This window comes from Pseudorca crassidens, chromosome 7 (assembly GCF_039906515.1).
Source record: "Pseudorca crassidens isolate mPseCra1 chromosome 7, mPseCra1.hap1, whole genome shotgun sequence".
Taxonomy (NCBI): domain Eukaryota; kingdom Metazoa; phylum Chordata; class Mammalia; order Artiodactyla; family Delphinidae; genus Pseudorca; species Pseudorca crassidens.
The window spans coordinates 28,359,586-28,379,281 of NC_090302.1; the positions used below are offsets into that span (position 1 = coordinate 28,359,586).

General features: G+C 38.0%; 1 long non-coding RNA gene and 2 pseudogenes across 1 annotated transcript in view; all 3 read left to right on the top strand.

The window, feature by feature from the left end:
• LOC137227613 (uncharacterized) overlaps window positions 1–19,696 on the top strand; it is a 435,344-nt gene that overhangs the window by 63,365 nt on the left and 352,283 nt on the right. The window lies entirely within an intron of this gene.
• LOC137227611 (olfactory receptor 13C3-like) overlaps window positions 4,585–19,696 on the top strand; it is a 31,123-nt pseudogene continuing 16,011 nt past the window's right edge.
• LOC137227006 (olfactory receptor 13C4-like) lies at window positions 16,675–17,721 on the top strand (annotated as a pseudogene).

Consider the following 19,696-nt stretch of genomic DNA (forward strand, 5'->3'; position numbering starts at 1 on the left):
GTGAACATTTGCCCCTGTTTTCATATGTTACATGAGTAGGAGAATGTCATTTCATTTTGGAGCTTCAGTTCAGCCACAATTTGTTCCCATCACCATTCTTAATTGTATCTGTGGGACACTGTCCCTAAGGTACCAGAAGTTTCTACATTCCACAGGTCTCTCATTGCAAGTTTAAATTGCTTTGGGAACTGGGGAACAATTAAAACTGTTGCATAACAAATATTTACTCTTCCACATCTGTGGGATCTGGCATTGTTTGTTGAACCTGACCTTAATTCATAATGCTGACATAAGTACGAAAAAGGAAGTAATGGGTTCTTTTAGGAGGTGGAAATAATTTATCTGTGTAATGGTAAGTGTTGAATATCATGAAACTGTACCTTTTCAGTCTATAGTTAAAGCTATGATTCAGTATTTGTAATGTGAATAACCTGATGCAATATAGGTATCAATTTATTATCACCAAAATACAGCTGAGAATCATTATAATTATTTCATTATTATTTGTACAATGTCTGTTAATCCTTAAAGTAATTTCCATATGGTATCACATTGTTTCTTTTTTTTTTTTTTTTTTTTGCGGTACGCGGGCCTCTCACTGCTGTGGCCTCTCCTGTTGCGGAGCACAAGCTCCGGACGCACAGGCTCAGCGGCCATGGCTCACGGGCCCAGCCGCTCCACGGCATGTGGGATCCTCCCGTACTGGGGCACGAACCCGCGTCCCCTGCATCAGCAGGCAGACTCCCAACCACTGTGCCACCAGGGAAGCCCCACATTGTTTCTTTAAAATCTCCCTGCAAGGAAAGTAAGGCAAGTATCTTTATCACTATCTTACAAATGAGAAGACTGAGGCTATAAATTAGAAGCATAGAACCTCAAACAAAAGACTTTGATTCTAGTCTGAGATACTTTTCCACTATGCTAAACCTGTGTCAATAAAAGTTAGATGATCCTCTGTACTTATAATGCATAAACTGGTAATTATTTGTATAAGATGGCAGCTTGTTAATACTAACTGAAAGATACTTTAAAAAATTAAAGCCTGCTACAGATGAACAAATGTGACATATTAAAGTTTTACTGATAATTAATCCACAAATGCTGCACAGGGAAAATGCTTCAGAGTTTAGAAAATAAGCCTTCATCTATTCAGTCAGAACCCATCTATTATGTGCTACCACTGTATTAGGCTTAGGTGTAGAGGGATGAGCAAGACAGGCAAGCTCCTTCCCCCATGTCTCTTGTTACCTCACAGTATAACAACATAAACAGTTTAAAGCTCTGGGAGCAGAAGTAAACCAAAGGTAGCAAGACAAGCCTGGGTCAAGGTGGGTTTGACTTAGTGAGGGGATTCCTGCCTAGGAGGGAAAGGCTTGGAGCAGACGGCAGGGAGAAGCAATTCAGGTAGCCTCAGATGCATTGTCATTGCAGTTGTCTGGAAGAGGAAGCCAACAGGCTCTGTAGTCCTGGACCCAAAGGACCTGGCTAGAACATCTTCATGTGTCCTGGTAAATCTTGCTGTCTTCTCCCATTTGCATTACTGACTGGTCTGATCAGGGGTGCTTATGTTCCTTATCCAGTACATCCTCTGACCAATTTCTGAGCCCTCTTGGGGAGAATTTTGATTTGTCATAAGAAGTAGTGTAGAGTAAGTATTGAATCATTGCCTCCTTTCTCTGGGCACTGTTGAATTAATGTAGCCTTTGTGACCCTTACTTCTCTAAAGTTCTCACTAACCATTCCCTGCTGTTGACACATGATTTCTATGGAAATTTTAATGCTACCAGTTAGGCAGGGTAGTAATGTAAAGACAATGGACTTTGGATACTTCCTCCTCCTGTTATTAGTCATGTGACACCAGCCAAGTGAGCTAATTTCAAGCCTAAAATATGGCACATAAGATCCTAAAGTAAGATTTGGCAACAAAAATGAAGATTTCTCCTCCCTCTTTTTTTCTTTAAAGAAAGTTCTGGTCTTAAGATGAATAAATAAAAATTTACAATCTCATTTGGGCTAAAGTTTTCATCTCCAAAATTGTGATTTTATATTCCCTTATTGTCTTTCTCTTCAAAGTTGTGATATTTCTCTTGTGTATTCTTAATTAAATTATTCCTGTAGTGCGAATCCCTCTTTTGAGTTGGACTTCAGACTCTAAGTAATATCTGCTCTACAGTAATTTCCCCAACTTCTATCACATGGCAAACTAAGTGGCAGAGTGGGGGAAAATTGGCTGTAATGAAATTCTTAACACTATTAGCCCACGTGAGGGCTAAACTTGTGATTTTGACCAATGTCAAATGTGGTGGTGATTATGGAAAGGTCAGTTTTCACATACAATCAGTAATGTGACAAACCCATTAATCTAAATATCTTAATTCCTTGTATTATGTTTCTGCTAAAAATCTCATAAAATCCTATAGTGTGATGTCAAATTTGGCGGGTACTAACATCACAGGATCCAAGCGTTCAACCCACGTTCTGTGCTTTCTAATGATAGACTCCTTCCCCACCAAAAGACCTGCCAACATAGCACAGAGAGATCAGCTCGGTGCTTTGCGATGACCTAGAGGAGTGGGATATGGAGGATGGGAGGGAGGCTCCAGAGGGAGGGGATATGGGGACATGGCGTATTCATATGGCTGATTCGCTTTGTTGTACAACAGAAACTAACACAGTATTGTGAAGCAATTATATTCCAATAAAGATCTATTAAAAAAAAAAGAAAGAGATGTGCCAAATTCTCTGACTTCAGAGCCTCTCGGTGCACCTGCCATGCTTTCCTTCTGAGATGTGCTTGCCACCACTCCACCACGGAAACTCTTGTCCAAAAAGGATGTGCTGCCAATCCATTTACTCCTAACTTTTGCTCACCTTCTCACTTTTTGAATACTCCCCTTCTTTGCTTCCAAACTTGTCTAATTCTTTCCCTGCTTCCAGATCCAGCCCATTTCTGAAACTCTTCCTGAATTCTCCCTGGCGTGAGCTATTTCTCATAAACTTTTTCCTTATGGGAAAATCTGTAAATTTCTCTCAAGCTACATAATGTCATTATATTCATAATATATTTTATATATACTTTTCCTATATCCCTAACTGAATTGTGAGCTCTGTAGTGGGAGGCACTTTATTCTTTTATTTATCCTTACTGTGCTTGGAATATGACTGGGTTCAAGATAGGCTGTCAGTAATATTCAAAAGCTATTGTAGTAGTCTGGCACACATTTAACCTGCTTTAAAAAATGCTTCCAATAATATTTTTTCCTTAAGACTATTTAACTCTTTCAATAGTATTTTTTTCTTAAGAGTATATGAATATTGAATTTTCTCTAAAACACAAAAGGAATATGTTCTTGTCATTTTCCAGTTTGGTATGCCAATCCACATGATAAGGCAAAAGAAAATCCATTTGTATCAGAAATATCTGGATAATCTGCCAGCTCAGTGTAGACTAAAAACTTGCTACTCAAGTGCTTTCAAGACCTGTTGCATAAGTGTAACCCTGGGCTGTTATGAGAAATGAAGACTCTCAGGAGCTGCCCCCAAACCAAAACAGAATCTAAAGCTTTTCAAGATACCCAGGTGATTCATGTGTATATAAAAATTAGTGATGCTGTGAACTACACTTGATCTGAGCTTTGAGCTCTACTTCACTGTTTACTATGAGGTTAACCTTGGAAAATTTTCATGTTTTAATGTTTGAAAAAATGGGAGTAATATAAACAATAATTGTATTTTGTTAAGCATAAAGTAGTAGTACATATACACATGTGTATACCTATTTATATAAAATACTTAAACCTTCTTGCTGTTTTCTTAGATTGACTTAAGTGAGTAAATTATGAAGATATATGCTGAAGCCACAGAAAGAGAGTAAGTTAAGAGACTATGTAATACTCTCCAAAGACTGTGTGTGGCATTCATGTGGATCTGATCTATGCAATGGTCTTGTCACGGGAACAGTCACACAAGATACTAAGAGGAGCTGGAATGAGATCAACAACTATCTACATTTAAACAGATGTTAAATTTCAGTTTATGCTATTCAATTTATTATTATTAATGTCTATTAAAAAATTAAAGTGCCTAATATAAAGTATGCAGTGTCAGGCGTAGAAAGAAATATGCACCAAAAACATCAAAGTTGCTGTGAAGTTTTGACCATAATGAATTGCAGAGTCATATTTCCAGTCCTTGTTGAGTAGTCTCTTGCCATCTCCACTGCTTACTTTCTGGGGCAGATGAAGTCCGGCTTATAGTTGCTAATTAGTCAGGAGTTTTAGAAACCTCAACCAAGGAACAAGGCTTCAACAGCAAGAAAGGTTACTTCTGTATGTTTGTTTGATCATAGGTAGATCTTCACATATTGGCAATGGGCATAGGTGCTTCCATCCTTCCCAGTTTTATTGTATTCTAGTCCTACACATTGTTGAAGATAGCTGGATGTCAGAGTTTCAAGCCAACACTCCTTATAATTCATTCTTAAAAAATCAAATGTTCAGGTAATATGTAACATGTAACATTTGTTTCTTGGCAGTGAATATATTTTATATTAGATCTTCCTTTGACATACTGAAAGTGGATGACATGGATAAAATTAACCAGACATTTGTGCTAGAATTTCTTCTTCTGGGTCTTTCTGGATACCCAAAGATTGAGATAGTTGACTTTGTTCTAATTCTAATTATGTATCTAGTGATTCTAATTGGCAACGGTGTTCTGATAATAGCAAGCATCTTTGATTCCCATCTTCACACCCCAATGTACTTCTTCCTGGGAAACCTCTCTTTTCTGGATGAGCTTAATCTCAAAAAAAGGAACATTTCCTTCTCTGGATGTGCAGTGCAAATGTTCTTAGGATTTGCAATGGTGTCAACAGAATGTTGCTTCTTGGCATGATGGCTTTTGACTGCTACGTGGCCGTCTGTAACCCTCTGAGATACCCCGTCATCATGAGCAAGGTGGTGTATGTACTGATGGCTTCTGTGTCATGGCTGTCCGGTGGAATCAACTCAGTTGTGCAAACATCTCTTGCCATGTGATTGCCTTTCTGTGAGAATAATGTTATCAATCATTTCCCATGTGAAATATTAGCTGTTCTCAAGCTTGCTTGTGCTGATATATCCCTCAGTATTATCACCATGACAATATCAGATATGGCATTTCTAATTCTTCCATTGCTGATCATTTTTTTCTCCTACATGTTCAGCCTCTACACCATCTTGAGAATGAACTCAGCCACAGGAAGATGCAAGGCTTTTTCCACCTGTTCAGCATATCTGACTGTGGTAATTATATTTTATGATACCCTCTTCTTTATGTATGCCAAACCCACGTCTCAAGAACTGCCTGGAGAAAACAAGTTGCAAACTTCTGACAAGCTCATTTCCCTGTTTTACGGTGTAGTGACACCTATGCTAAATCCTATGATCTATAGCTTGAGGAATAAGGATCTAAAAGCATCTGTAAAATACTTGCTAAACCGAAAACCTATCCAATAAGTATTTCAGAAATGCAGATCTTTGTGTAATAGGCACAAAGATGGACTTATAGCTAAATCAGTAAGAAGCTTTGAGGAAACCATGGTTAAGCAGAGATATTTTTATTTTTCCATTCACTAACCTTACTCAGCTAGAATTACTGAGAACTGTAGTTTGCTATAAACTCAGCTTCCAGTGTTTTCAGATCTCACAAGTACAATGAATTTCATTAAAGTCTCATCCCAGGTGGTATCTGAAATGAGTGTTTCTGGTGTATTGTACAGAAATGTAGTAGAAAACAGTTACACATAACTTTGGAGATAGAGTGGCAAGAGTACAAAATCTTCAATTCCACAAACCACCTAAATGACATTGGATAGTCTATTCTTTGTAAATCATAGACTTGTAATAAAGAAAGAGATAAAACCAGGTACCAGTGTCATTATAATTTCAATAAGTTGGAGAAAGCACCTAGCATAGCACCAACTTCATAGTGTCCTAAAATTTCAGAATTAAAGCTGGCTCCAAATTGAGGACTAAAAGTTACTACTGAGTACCTCTCTTACCCCAAGCTAATATTTATGAGAGCTAGATATCTCCCCCTAAAGGTCACTCTGTTAATATAAGTCACACCCTCCTTGCCCCTCCCCCCATATCTACATAAAGAGAAGTTCGGGCCAGGGGAAGAAATAATCAAGGGAGTGTTCTGCCTTACGTGGAGTGTACAGTGCTTGGTGGGAGGTGTTGCACTACAGTCCCTGGGGAAGAATGGGAACGTTTTTTGTTCTAATCCAAGCCAAGTGAGATGGTGCTGCAAAAGAGCTCTTAAGGTTTCGGGTGCTTGCAAAGAAAGAGAGTCTGGCTTCTGGCTTGAGTGGCTTGATGAGTGGAGGCCTGCTGAGCTCTTGAGGCTGCAGACCAGAAGAGGAGCTAGTGTAGAGGAGGAAGGAAGGTGGGTATTCTAAACCGAAAAATAAACAAAAACATTTCAAATCTGCTTGAGATGTTCTTACAGGCTCAGAAGGAGTGATAAAATCCATGACTGGGGAAATTAAATCTGTTCTTGTCATTCTCTAATGAGTTGAAACTCCTTAGTAAATCTATTTTTTTTTTCTTTTTCTGTAGAGTCCTCGTCTAGAAGGCCAGTGCCTAGCATAGGGTGTCTTTGGGCCACACCATCCAGCTTCCCCATGGTCTCCTAGCTCATTATGATAGCTGGGTTTTGACTTCATTTTCCTACCCAGTCTTCCTTTTTCCTACTTGTTTTAGAGTCACACGACCCCATATCTCCTACTCAGAGGCTTCATTCTTTGCCAGTCTACTTCCTTCAGGTTGACCCAGGTTTCTGCCTAGATGATCTGGTCATTAAATTCTGCTCTTCTGCCACTGTCCCACCAGAATGAGTGCTGTCACTGCAAAAACCCTCCAGATGCTGTTCTCTCCTCTGGGTTGGATCACATTGGTGTTGCTTTTGGTTCAGAAAGGCATGTACCCGATCCTGTGGCTGACAGCTTTTGAACTTCTAGTGCTTCTCCTCTACCCTCTCAGTAGAGGTCCTGCATTTGTATCTGATGCATACTTAGTTCTCTTTAACTTTTGTTCTATGACAATGTTTTAGGCATATAAAAATATTATTTATATTGTTTTAACCAACTCCTTAGCACCTTAATTTTTAATTTTTTCCCGCAAAAAATACCAAGAGTGTCAACATCTAATATGCAGGCTTATATCAAGTTGAACTCTTCACCTGCTACAATATTCCATAGGTATATAAAAGTGGATGCTATAGGGCTTTGATATAAACAAGCGTAATCATGTTAATCAATGATCAGAAAATTGACAGATGTGATAATAAATGTCTTTCCCTGAAAAAATCAGGAAATCTCCAATAGATTATTAGGTGTATTATTTTCTTATTAATAAATAAATTTTTAATTAAAATATCAAAAAGTATTAAAAAATTATCACTATGGTCATCTCCTAAAGCTACCATTTAAAATATTTCTTCTAGTAACTAGGAGTCATACATTCAACATGTTTGTATTTTGATTTATCACTTAATATGCTATGAACCCTTGAGGTTAAAGGGTTTTTATTTTTTATTTTTTTTATTTTTTTGCTGTACGCGGGCCTCTCACTGCCATGGCCTCTCCCGTTGCGGAGCACAGGCCCCGGACGCGCAGGCTCAGCGGCCATGGCTCACGGGCCTAGCCGCTCCGCGGCACGTAGGATCCTCCCGGACCGGGGCATGAACCCGTGTCCCCTGCCTCGGCAGGCGGACTCTCAACCCCTGCGCCACGAGGGAAGCCCTCATCCAGATCATTTTGAAACAAATCCTAGGCATAATTACATCAGTTTATCTGTCTATCTATAAATATCTATATATCTAGTATATATTTATAGATATATATGTGTAATGTGTAGACATACACTAAGTGGCAAAAATCCAAGTTCCACTGTTCACATGGTAGTCTACAGGAATGCACCTCCTGGAGCGCATAAACTATAAGATAAATGATGCTGTCTCCAGTTTAGCAATAGGACGGTGCTGGTGATGACTGTAAGCCACTAAAAGGACGCATGAGCCATGTAAAATACATTATTTCTCGATCCAGTGGATTGTTGCCATGAGATAATACAGGCTGTATACTACCTGACTTTCTAAATTTCAAGGGAGCCCAGTTTTTAAAATTAAACACTGCAGCACTTACCCAGGGTTGGACATTTTACAGAACACACGAGGATTCAGTGTACACTCATGTAAGGCTAATGCTTCCTATAACAGTATAGGCTATGGTCCTGCAGGAGGAAGGAATTTCAGGCCAAAAAGGAGAGTTCTGAAACTTCAGTCGTACCTGCTAGGCCAATTTTGAGGAACTGTCTCTTAGAATATTTCAGTCAATGTTGGTTTATATACCCAACATATTGCCATTAACTGCTTATTGAGTTTGAGTACATATTTTGAACCCAAAATGTTTTATTTCTCCAGGATGCTATGATATAGATAGTAGTAATCTCCAAATATACGTTAGCTATAGCATGCCAAAGAGCTTCCCATAGGCTCACTTTATATCAGCAATCACTTTCCCTTCTTTCCACCTTTCATTAATTTTTACCCAGATTATCCTCTTTGGGGTAGAACTGTTAGCTTCAGCAAGAGGACTGATCCATAAAGCTAGCAGCAATTTAAGTATGGTCAATGATTTCCCCCTTTATCTTGTGTATTGTATAGAACAGGGTTGGATAAATACAAGCATATTGGCTTGCCTCATTAACCAGGTAAGAGAGAAACAGAACCTATTAATCCCATTTTTAAAAGGGTAAATAAAGAATGATCTGTATTATTTTAGCAGTGTGGGCAGTAGTACCTAGATGTGTTGTCATGGTATCATGTTTAGCAACTGATCCACGTCCCATTAAAACAGGATCAGGCAAAGAAAAAGAAAATTTTTAGAAATATAGAAGTTTCTATAAAGCGCCTGTATCATTCCCACAATTTTCCCCCCAACACATCTCAACAATATGGCCAATAGTGGTCTTCCTGTAAGTCCACATATATCATGTTTTAACACACATTGATTCAGCCTTGAAAACCATCTTTTTAGCCTTCTATCACGCTCCAGTTTTGTAAAAGCAGGGTTTAAATTATCCATTTCAGTTTTCATTAGTCCACATTTTGTGGATGAGGATGTAGATGATGTCCAATGGTCTGTAACTTGTTGGATTTCACTTTGACTTCCTTAATTAGATGACCAACATCCAAATTCCTCTTGCTGTAGGCCTCAAGTAGTGGTTGAGGTATTTGCATCATTTGCCAGGTATGCAAATCCAAGAACAAACAAGAAGAAAATGTGTGTCTCTCTTAGTCAAGACTCATTGTTATTTACCCAGAAGGAAGAGTAATGGGCCAATGTAATCCACTTGCAACTGAGACTAAAAGCAACCTTTTCTGCTGACAAGCATAAAAATTGTTAGGTACATATCCAGCTCCCGAGGGAATCAATGAGATGCGTAGTTTTTGCACACATTATTGCACTACTTGAATGCCTCCATGCCCTCTTATCTCTTGTTCCCCAAAAGGCCGCTTCCAAAAAGAGAATAAAGGCTTCCATTTGTTATTTCTAGTCCTTTTATGAATTCGTAAGGAAAATTCATATCTATGTCTATGTGATAGACATAGATATGCCCTGCTTTGATTATCCCTCAAGTCCATAAAGTGTCCCATAACATACAACCCCATGTAGGAGAGCTTTATCTTCCAGTCATGTAAGGCCTGTATTTTCAGACCATATTGCTAGTCCATTAGCTTCTGTCTGAAAATAGGTAAAAATTCATATTATGTCATTGTCACTATCTGGGTCCTCTGATGAATAAGGAAGACTGTTTTTAATTCTTCCTAATTAAATACTAACAGTGGCTTTGGAATATTATTTCATCACTTTTACCTCAGTTTACTCATTCATAGAAAGGGAATTCTTACTAAACAGTATTGTACAGAGTTTTCCAGCTCTAAACTTCTGTGATCTTATTAAAAAACCATAACATATTTCCATTTGAATTTAATGTACACATAGTATGGTTTGTGGTGTGAGTGTGTGTGAGTGGAGAGTTGTGTGTGTTTGTGTCTGTACACATGCATAAATACTGCTCTTTTTTTAAGTAAATTTTTATTGCTCGTAATCCAAATACTTTATTAAATTTTTTTCAGCTTTATTGAAATATGATCGACAAGTAAAAATGTATATATATATTTAGGTTGTGCAATATGATTTTTATGGTGTGTAACATGAAGTTAATATATGTATACACTGTGAAATGATTACCACAGTCAAGCAAATTTAAACATCCACCACCTCACATAGTTACTTTTTGTGTATATGTGGTGAGAACACTTAAGATCTACTCTCTTAGAAAAGTTCAAGTATACAATAGAGTATTCCTAGCTGTAATCAGCATTCTGTAAAAGACCCCCATAACTTATTCACTTAAGACCTGAAAGTTTGTACCCTTCGACCAACATCTCCCTATTTACCCCACTGCCCAAACTTTGGCAACCAACATTCTACTCCCTGATCTTAACAGTTCTATTTTTTTTTTAGATTCCTATCAGTTCTATTTTTTTTTTTTTAAGATTCCACATGTAGGTGAAATCATACAGTGTTTGTCTTTCTGTGACTGATTTATTTCACTTAGAGTAATGTCTCCAGATTCATCCATGCTATCATAAATGGCATGATTTCCTTCTTTTATATGGATGCATAATATTCCATTGTGTATGTGTTTTTATATATACATATGTATATATATGTACATATATATCATATTTCTTCATCCATTCATCAATCAATAGACACTTAGATTGTTTTCCATATCTTTCCAATGGTGAATAATGCTGTAATGAATATGGAAGTGCAGATATCTCTTCAAAATACTGATTTTATTTCCTTTGGGTAAATACCCAGAAGTGGGATTGCCAAATCATGAGGTAGTCCTAATTTTAATTTTTTGAGGAACATACGTATCATGTACCTTAACGGCTGTACCAATTTATATTCCTACTAGCAGTGTACAAGGATTCCCTTTTCTCCACATCCTCTCCAACACTTGTTATCACTTGTCTTTTTGGTAATAGCATTATAACAGATATGAGGAGCTATTGTGGTTTTGATTTGTATTTCCCTGATAATTAATCATGTTGAGCACCTTTTCATGTATTTGTTGGCCACTTGCATATCTTCCTTGGAATAATGTCTATTCAGTTTCTTTTCCCATTTTTTAAATTAATTTTTTTTGCTATTCAGTGTATGCATTTCTTATATATTTTAGATATTAACCCCTTACCAGATATATGGCTTGAAAGTATTTTCTCCCTTTCCATAGGTTGCCTTTTCGTTTTATTGATAGTTTTCTTTGCTCTGAAGAGATTTTTAGTTTGATTTAGTCCCATTTATTTATTTTTTGCTTTTGTTGCTTGTGCTTTTGGTTCACATACAAAAACTCATTGCAAAGACCATTGTCAAGAAGAATTTTTCCTAAGTTTTCCTTTAGGAGTTTTATGGTTTCAGATCTTAAATATAAGTCTCTAATCCATTTCAAGTTATTTTTTATGTATGGAGTAAGATAATGGCTCAGTTTTATTATTTGCATGTGGATATTCAGTTTTCCCAACACCATTTATTGAAGAGACTATCCTTTCCTCAAGCAGTATTCTTGTTGTCCTTGTCAAATATTAGTTGACTGTATATAGTTGGGTTTATTTCTGGACTTATTCTGTTTCGTTGTCTGTGTGTCTGTTTTTATGCCAGTACAATACTGTTTTGATTACTAAAGCTTTGTTATATAGTTTGAAATCAGGAAATGTGATGCCTCCAGCTTTGTTCTTCCTTCTCAAGATTGCTTTGGCTACTCAGGGTCCTTTGAGGTTTCTATGAATTTTGGATTGATTTTTCTGTTCCTGTGAGAAAACCATTGGAACTTTTATAGAGGTTACATTGAATCTGTAGATTGCTGTGGGTAGTAATGGACATTTTTAACAATATTAATTATTCCAATCCATGAATATGGGATATTTTCCCATTTATTTTTCCAATTCCTTTCATCAGTGTCTCATAGTTTCCAGGGTACAGATCTTTCACCTCCTTGGTTAAATTTATTCCAAAGTATTTTATTGTTTTTGATGCTATTATAAATGAGACTATACTCTTAATTTCTGTTTCTGATAGTTCCTTGTAAGTGTACAGATATTCAATTGATTTTTCCTGAAACATGGCTGAATTAATATATTAATTATAACAGTTTTTGGTGGAGCCTTTAGGGTTTTCAATATATAAGAACATGTTATCTGCAAACAGGGATAATTTAACTTCTTCCTCTCCCCTGGAGAAGAAGCATTTTATTTCTTTTTCTTGCCTAATTGGTCTGGCTAGGACTTCTGGTACTATGTTGAATACAAGTGACAAGAGTGGGCACCCTTGTCTTATTCCTGATCTTAGAGGAAAAGCTTTTAGTTTTTCATTGTTGAGTATAATGTTAGCTATGGGTTTATCATATATCCCTTTATTACATTGAGTTTCCTTCTTTTTATACCTCATTAATTGAGAAATTTTTTAATCATGAAAGGGTACTGAATTTTTCAAATGCTTTTGATGTATCTGTTAAGTTGACAGAGGAGTTTTTATCCTTCATTCTGTTAATGTGGAGTTTCACATTTATTGATTTGTGTGTGTTGAACCATCCTTGCATCCCAGGGATAAATCCCACTTGATCATGGTGTATGAGCCTTCTAATGTGCTGTTGAATTCAGTTTGCTAATATTTTGTTGAGGACTTTTGCATCTATATTCATCAGGGGTATTGGTCTGTAGTTTTCTTTTTTCTTTTTTTTGTGGTACGCGGGCCTCTCACTGTTGTGGCTTCTCCTGTTGCGGAGCACAGGCTCTGGACGTGCAGGCTCATTGGCCATGGCTCACGGGCCTAGCCGCTCCACTGCATGTGGGATCTTCCCCAGACCGGGGCACAAACCCGTGTCCCCTGCATCGGCAGGCGGACTCTCAACCACTGTGCCACCAGGGAAGCCCCTGTAGTTTTCTTATAGTGTCGTTATCTGGCTTTGGTATCAGGATCATGCTATCCTTTTAAAATGAGCTTGGAAGTGTTTCCTCTTCTTCAATTTTTCGGAAGAGTTTGAGAGGGACTGGCATTAATTCTTTTTTAAAATTTTGGTAGAATTCACTACTGAAGCCATCTGGTCTAGAGTCTTCTATGTTGGGAGGTTTTTTTTTTTTTGCAGTACATGGGCCTCCCACTGCTGTGGCCCCTCCCGCCACGGAGCACAGGCTCCAGACGTGCAGGCCCAGCGGCCATGGCCCATGGGCCCAGCTGCTCCGCGGCACGCGGGATCCTCCCGGACCGGGGCACGAACCCGCGCCCCCTGCATCAGCAGGCGGACTGTTGGGAGGTTTTTGATTATTGTTTTACTCTCCTTACTCATTGTTGGTCTGTTCAGATTAATTTACCACAATCAAATACAGAAATTTTACACTTTACCCTCCCTTCCCCCACTTTATGTAATTGATGTCAGGTTTTACTTGTTTCTATTAGCAAATTTCTGTGGTATTACTTATTCTTACTAGTTCTGTCTTTTAATTTATATACTAGTATTAAAAGTGATTTACATGCCACCATTACAGTATACAATAGTCTTTGCTAGTATTTATATTTAACTTAGCTCTGAGAGTTATATTTCATATACTTTTATGTCTCTGGGTGGTTGTAATTGCCTCCAGGACCTTTGTCAATATTTCTGGTGCTAGGTCAAGGGTTAGCTTCATTGTTTGAAGACAGCTGGCCTATTATAAGGTGCATGGATGCATGTAGTTCTCTGTAGGTCCTTGGGGGTCTCCCATTAGATCACTGGGCTAGTCCCTGGGTGGGGGACTGCTTCCAGACCATAGCTGTGAGAAGTGGAAGCCAGTTTATAAGTGCCCTTTCAACATCTGCTGTTGGATCAATGTCAAGTGCCTACCTCCAGAGACACAGACATATGTGTCCCTTGGCAGGTACCTGGGTGAGCAGGAATACTCTCTGATTATGACTGTGAAGGGTTGGAGCTGGGTTACAGGACTGCTTCAAGACCTGTAGTCAGACTGAGGTTGGCAGGTACCTCCAGGAGCTCAGATGAGCATGTCTTCAGGTAGGTTCCTGGGTGGGCAGGGAGTTCCCAGCCTGAAGCTGCAAGAGACTGGAACAGAATTACAGGCCTGGTTAAGGTTCTGCAGTCAGATGGAAGTTGGAGGGCTTGCAGTGGGGTACAAATAGGCATGCCTCCTACCTGGTCCCTGGATGTCCAGGACTATTGGCCAAGAGCATCTGGAGTCAGGTCACGGGTCACCTAAGGGTCCACAGCCCGGATTAAGGTGGGCGACCCCTGTTACCTGGGGCTTGGAGTGGTGTGATTCCTTCTGGGTCCCTTGGCAGATGGTGCTGGTGGTTAGTTCAAGACCAATAAGGCTATAGCCAAGTCCAAAAGGGCACAGGGCTGTTTCTGGGTCAGTAGCTGGCACCACAGTCCGCCAGCAGCAAGTCTCCTACTTGAGCATGGGCCTGCCTTCTAAAAACAATCCTCCAGAATCCAAATATTTTACAGTGAAATGTAACATCTGTTGGAAAGTTAAAGTCAGAATCTAAGTGTTAATATCTATAATGTAGCTTAATAGACTTTCTGAAACACTTTAGTACAACAATGTGCTATCTGTGTATCTGAATTTGTGCCCCAAACTATCCACTCAGGACTTTTAAAACTTCTTTCTGGCCTCGCACATATGAATTCACTTTTATCCTATAAATTTATTTATTTTATTTCTTATCTGTTTGTCTTTTCCTTTCAAAAAAGGTTGGTATTAATATCTGTATGAAATTAGCTTATCTAAAAGAATGAAGATAAGTAAAAAAAATTAAATGACAATGCAATTAATTCACAGAAAATGTCTATTTTATTTCTTTCATAATATCTAGATCATTTTTAAGTCTAGCATTTCATTTTGGTAATTATCATTTCAATTAAGAACTTACTTTGAATTAACTTCACTTTGTAAATATATTTTAAACTAAAAAGGTCTCACATTTCATAAAGTTAGTTTGGTGAACATTTGCCCCTGTTTCCAAAAGTTGCATGGGTGGGAGAATGTTATTTCATTTTTGAGCTTTAGTTCAGTCACATTATATTCCCAACACCACTCTTAATTGTGTATGTGGGACACTGTCCCTGATGCATAAAAAGTTTTTCCATTCCACAGAGCTCTCATTCCAACTTTAAATTGCTTTGGGAACGGGGGAACAATTACAACTGTTGCATAACAAATATTTACTCTTTCACATCTATGGAATCTGACATTGTTGAACCTGACCTTAATTCAGAATGCTGGCATAAATACTAAGAAGAAATTAACAGGTTCTTCTAGGAGGTGGAAATAATTTATCAGTATAATGTAAGCCTTGAATATCATGACACTATACCTTTTCATTCCATAATTAAAACTATTATTAAATATGGATTTAAAATATGAACAGCATGAGGCAGTGCAGTTACTAATTTTTTATTAGCAATTACAGCTGTGATATGTTATTCAGCATACTTCGGGAGTTTATTAGAAATGCAGAGTTACAGGGCCTGCACCAGACTTAGTAAAAGAAAATCTACATCTTAACAAGATACCCAGGAAGTTTATATACATATGAAGAATTTGAAAGACTGAAATAATTGATTCTTCATAAATGCACCAAGGCAAAAAATTCTGGGTAGTTCTTGGTGGGAAAACATGGTATAATAACTTTTGGTGTTGTAGCCCAAAGAGCTCTAGACTTCATTGGCAAAGATCTGAGCTTCAAGCTCCACTGTTTACTTATAGGCTGGATTACTTTGGCCATATTCTGTCTTTCACATTTGAAAAAAAAATAGAGATAATGAGAAGATTCATTTTTTTTTGTAAAGTATAAAGTGCTACACACACATACACAGATATATATTTAAGCATTATTACTGTTTTCTCAGGTTCACTTAAATAAATAAATTACGAAGAATAACTTTGAAGCCACAGAATAAAACAAAAGAAGAGAGACTATTTTTCTTCAAAGTTCTCCAGTGTATACTTGCAGAGTTAGTTTACACAGTGGTCTTGTAATGGGAAAGACTACGAGATCAACAACTAACTAGACCTTTGAACAAATGTTAAATTGCTGTGTATGTGGTTCAGTTTACTATGATAATATGTCTGCCCTATAAAAATACGCAATTTAACAGACTGGATGGAGATCCAGGGTGTCAGGCAGACAAACAAAAATGCATAAAATCGAACTTGCTTTAAAATTTTCAAATTTCTGTTAAACACTGAATCAAAATTCCAGTCCTAGTTGAGTTGTCTTTTGCCTTCCCCACCACTCTGTCACTGAGCCTGACTAAATGAAGTCAGGTTTGTCATCTGAAATATTCTAAGGCTTTTAAAAAACTCAACTTAGGGTGTCTTCAGCAGTGGGGAAGGTTGCTTCTGAATTTGCGTCTGATCCTAGGTAGATCTTCAAACATTAGACACAGGGCATTGAAATCTCAATTTCCCAGTATCATTGTATTCTAGGCGCAGACATTCTTGAAGATAACTGAAAGAGCTTCAAAGAAAACATTCTTTCTACTTCACTCTAGAATAATGCCTATCCAAGAAATTTGTTACATTTGTTGTTATTTGGCAGTGAAAATGTTTTATGTTGGTATTCCTTTGACATCCTGAAAGCTGGGACATGGATAGAGTAAATAAGACATTTGTGAAAGAATTCATTCTTCTGGGACTCTCTGGTTACCCCGAACTTGAAATTATTTTCTTTGCTCTAATTCTAGTTATGTACCTACTGATTATAATTGGCAATTGTGTTCTGATCATAGCAAGCATCTTTGATTCCCGTCTTCACACTCTCATGTACTTCTTCCTGCACAACCTCTCTTTTCTGGATATCTGCTATACATCCTCCTCTGTTCCCTCAACTTTGGTGAGCTTAATCTCAAAGAAAAGGAATATTTCCTTCTCTGGATGTGCAGTGCAAATGTTCTTAGGATTTGCAATGGGGTCAGAAGAGTGTTTCTTCCTTGGCATGATGGCTTTTGACCACTATGTGGCCATCTGTAACCCTCTGAGATACCCCGTCATCATGAGCAAGGTGGTGTATGTACTGATGGCTTCTGTGTCATGGTTGTCTGGCAGAATCAACTCAATTGTGCAAACATCTCTTGCCATGAGATTGCCTTTCTGTGGTAATAATATTATCAGTCATTTCTTATGTGAGATACTGGCCGTTCTCAAGCTAGCTTATGCTGATATATCCCTCAATATTGTTACCCAGCAGTGTCAAATATGGCTTTCCTGGTTCTTCCCCTGCTGGCCATTTATTTTCTCCTATATGTTCGTCCTATACACCATCTCGAGAATGAACTCAGCCACAGGAAGATGCAAGGCCTTTTCCACCTGTTCAGTGCATTTGACGGTGGTAATTATGTTTTATGGTACCATCTTCTTTATGTATGCCAAACCGAAGTCTGAAGACTTCCTTGGACAAGACAATTTGCAAGTTAGAGAAGGACTTGTTTCCATGTTTTATGGGGTAGTGACCCCAATGCTAAATCCTATAATCTATAGCTTGAGAGACAAGGATGTAAAAGCTGCTGTAAATATTTGCTGAGTCAGAAATCTGTGAACCAATAAGACCAAAGGGAAATGTGGGTGTTTAGTATATAAAGACTAGACGTGGCATCATTGGGCAATCATTGACAACCTTCTTTGGGGAAAGCAAAGTTATATAGAGAGATTTTTATTCTTTGTTTCCACTATCTCAGCTTAGCTACAATCCCTGAGAACAGTAGTCTGTTACAGACTCAGATTCCAATAGATTCTGATCCATATTTCACAAAGGCAGTCACTTTAGAATCTTATCCCTGGTGATATCTGAAATGAGTGTTTTTGGTGTACTGTCTGGCAACACAGTGGAAAATATCACACATACCCTTCACAAATAGTGAGGCAGGAGTATAAATTCTGTTCCATCACAAACCACTTAATATTGGGAAAATTATTCACTTTTTCTAAAATGTAGTTCTCTTATTTGAAAAAAGAGAGTAATTAAACACTGCTCTCAGTGTTATTGTAAAGATTAAGCTGTACAAAACACCTGGCATAGTGCCAATTCATATTAATTCCCTTTGTAGAGGATGTTGTTTGACTTTTTCTGTTGACCCAGAATTTAAGTATTGAAGTGGAGACTCCAAACTAAAGATAAATGACACCAAGTAGCACTTTTTATTTTTTAAGCTACCAATTGTTAGTCAGGCATCTCTCCCTTGTCTTCCTACTGGTATCAACCACCACTCTTCCTTGCCTCCTCTCCCCACATACCTATATAAAGTAAACATCAAGAAGGGGGAAGGTAGACTCAAAGGAGATTTATACATCATGGGAAGTGCTCAATGAATAGTGGGAAGTGTTTCACTACTGTTCCTATGAAAGAGTAGGAAGACTGTTCTTATCCAAGACAAGTAAGGTAGTGCTGCAAAACCTGTTGAGGTTTTGGGTGTCTACAAAGAAGAACTGACATCTGGCTTGATGAATAGTGGCTTGCTGAGCTTTTTCTCTCTAGGCTGTAGACTAGCAGAAGAGCTGCTCTAGAAGAGGGCTGGAGGATGGGTGTCTTAGGACTGAAAATAACCAGAAAGTTTTTAGTTTGCCTGAAATATTTCTTTTGACTCTGAAAATCTGAAATTTGTCACTGGGGAGAGAAATTCATTTCATCATATACTCCAGTGAGTTGAAACTCCTCAGTAAACCTATTATAGGCTTTTTGGATGGTTGGTTTGGTTTTTTTTTCACTTTGTGTAGATTATTTTTCCATGGCTGAGCACAGCATATCATGGGTCCATATCACCAGCCATTGTGACAGCTGATTTCAGCCTTATGGTACTACCTAAACTTTCTCTTCCCTATTGGTTTTGGAGACATAGAATGACCCCAGACCTCCTACCTGAGAACTGTACTCCCTGCCAATCTACATCCTTGGGTAAATCCATGTTTTTGATCTATGTGATCTGGTCACTAAAATCCTGCTGCCTGTCTTCTGTCTCACCTGGGTTGGAGTGTTGTCACTGCAGCAAACCTCTAACTGTGGGTCCTCTCCTCTGGCTTGTATCACAGTGGGTGCTGCTTTTGGTTCTATGTAGACAGGCATGTACCAAACCCTTTAGGTGAAGCTTTTTAACTTCTCCCTACTCCACTGGGATGAGCCCTACATTTCAGTCTGATCCAAATTTGATTCTTTTCAAACTTTGACCTATGCTACCAAGGTTTTTTTCTACTTCTAGAACCATGGTCCCAGCCAATTCATTAACACCTTAATTTTTTCCCCCCACAAAGCAAAGGGTGCTAGCATCTCATATGCATGTTTATATCAAACTGAATGCTTTATTTACAAAAATTGATTAAAATTATTCTTTCTGTTGCTATATAAAAAGTTGGCACTATGTTGCTTCAATTTTGACAAGTTCTGCTCATGTTGATGAATGCCCAGAAAATTAAGTTTTAAAACTAATCTGACCTCCCAAGAAATTGAGAAATCTCAAAAAGATTGTTACATGTATTATTTTGTGATAAATAATAGATATTTTAGAAATTCAAAAAACTATGGAAGGCT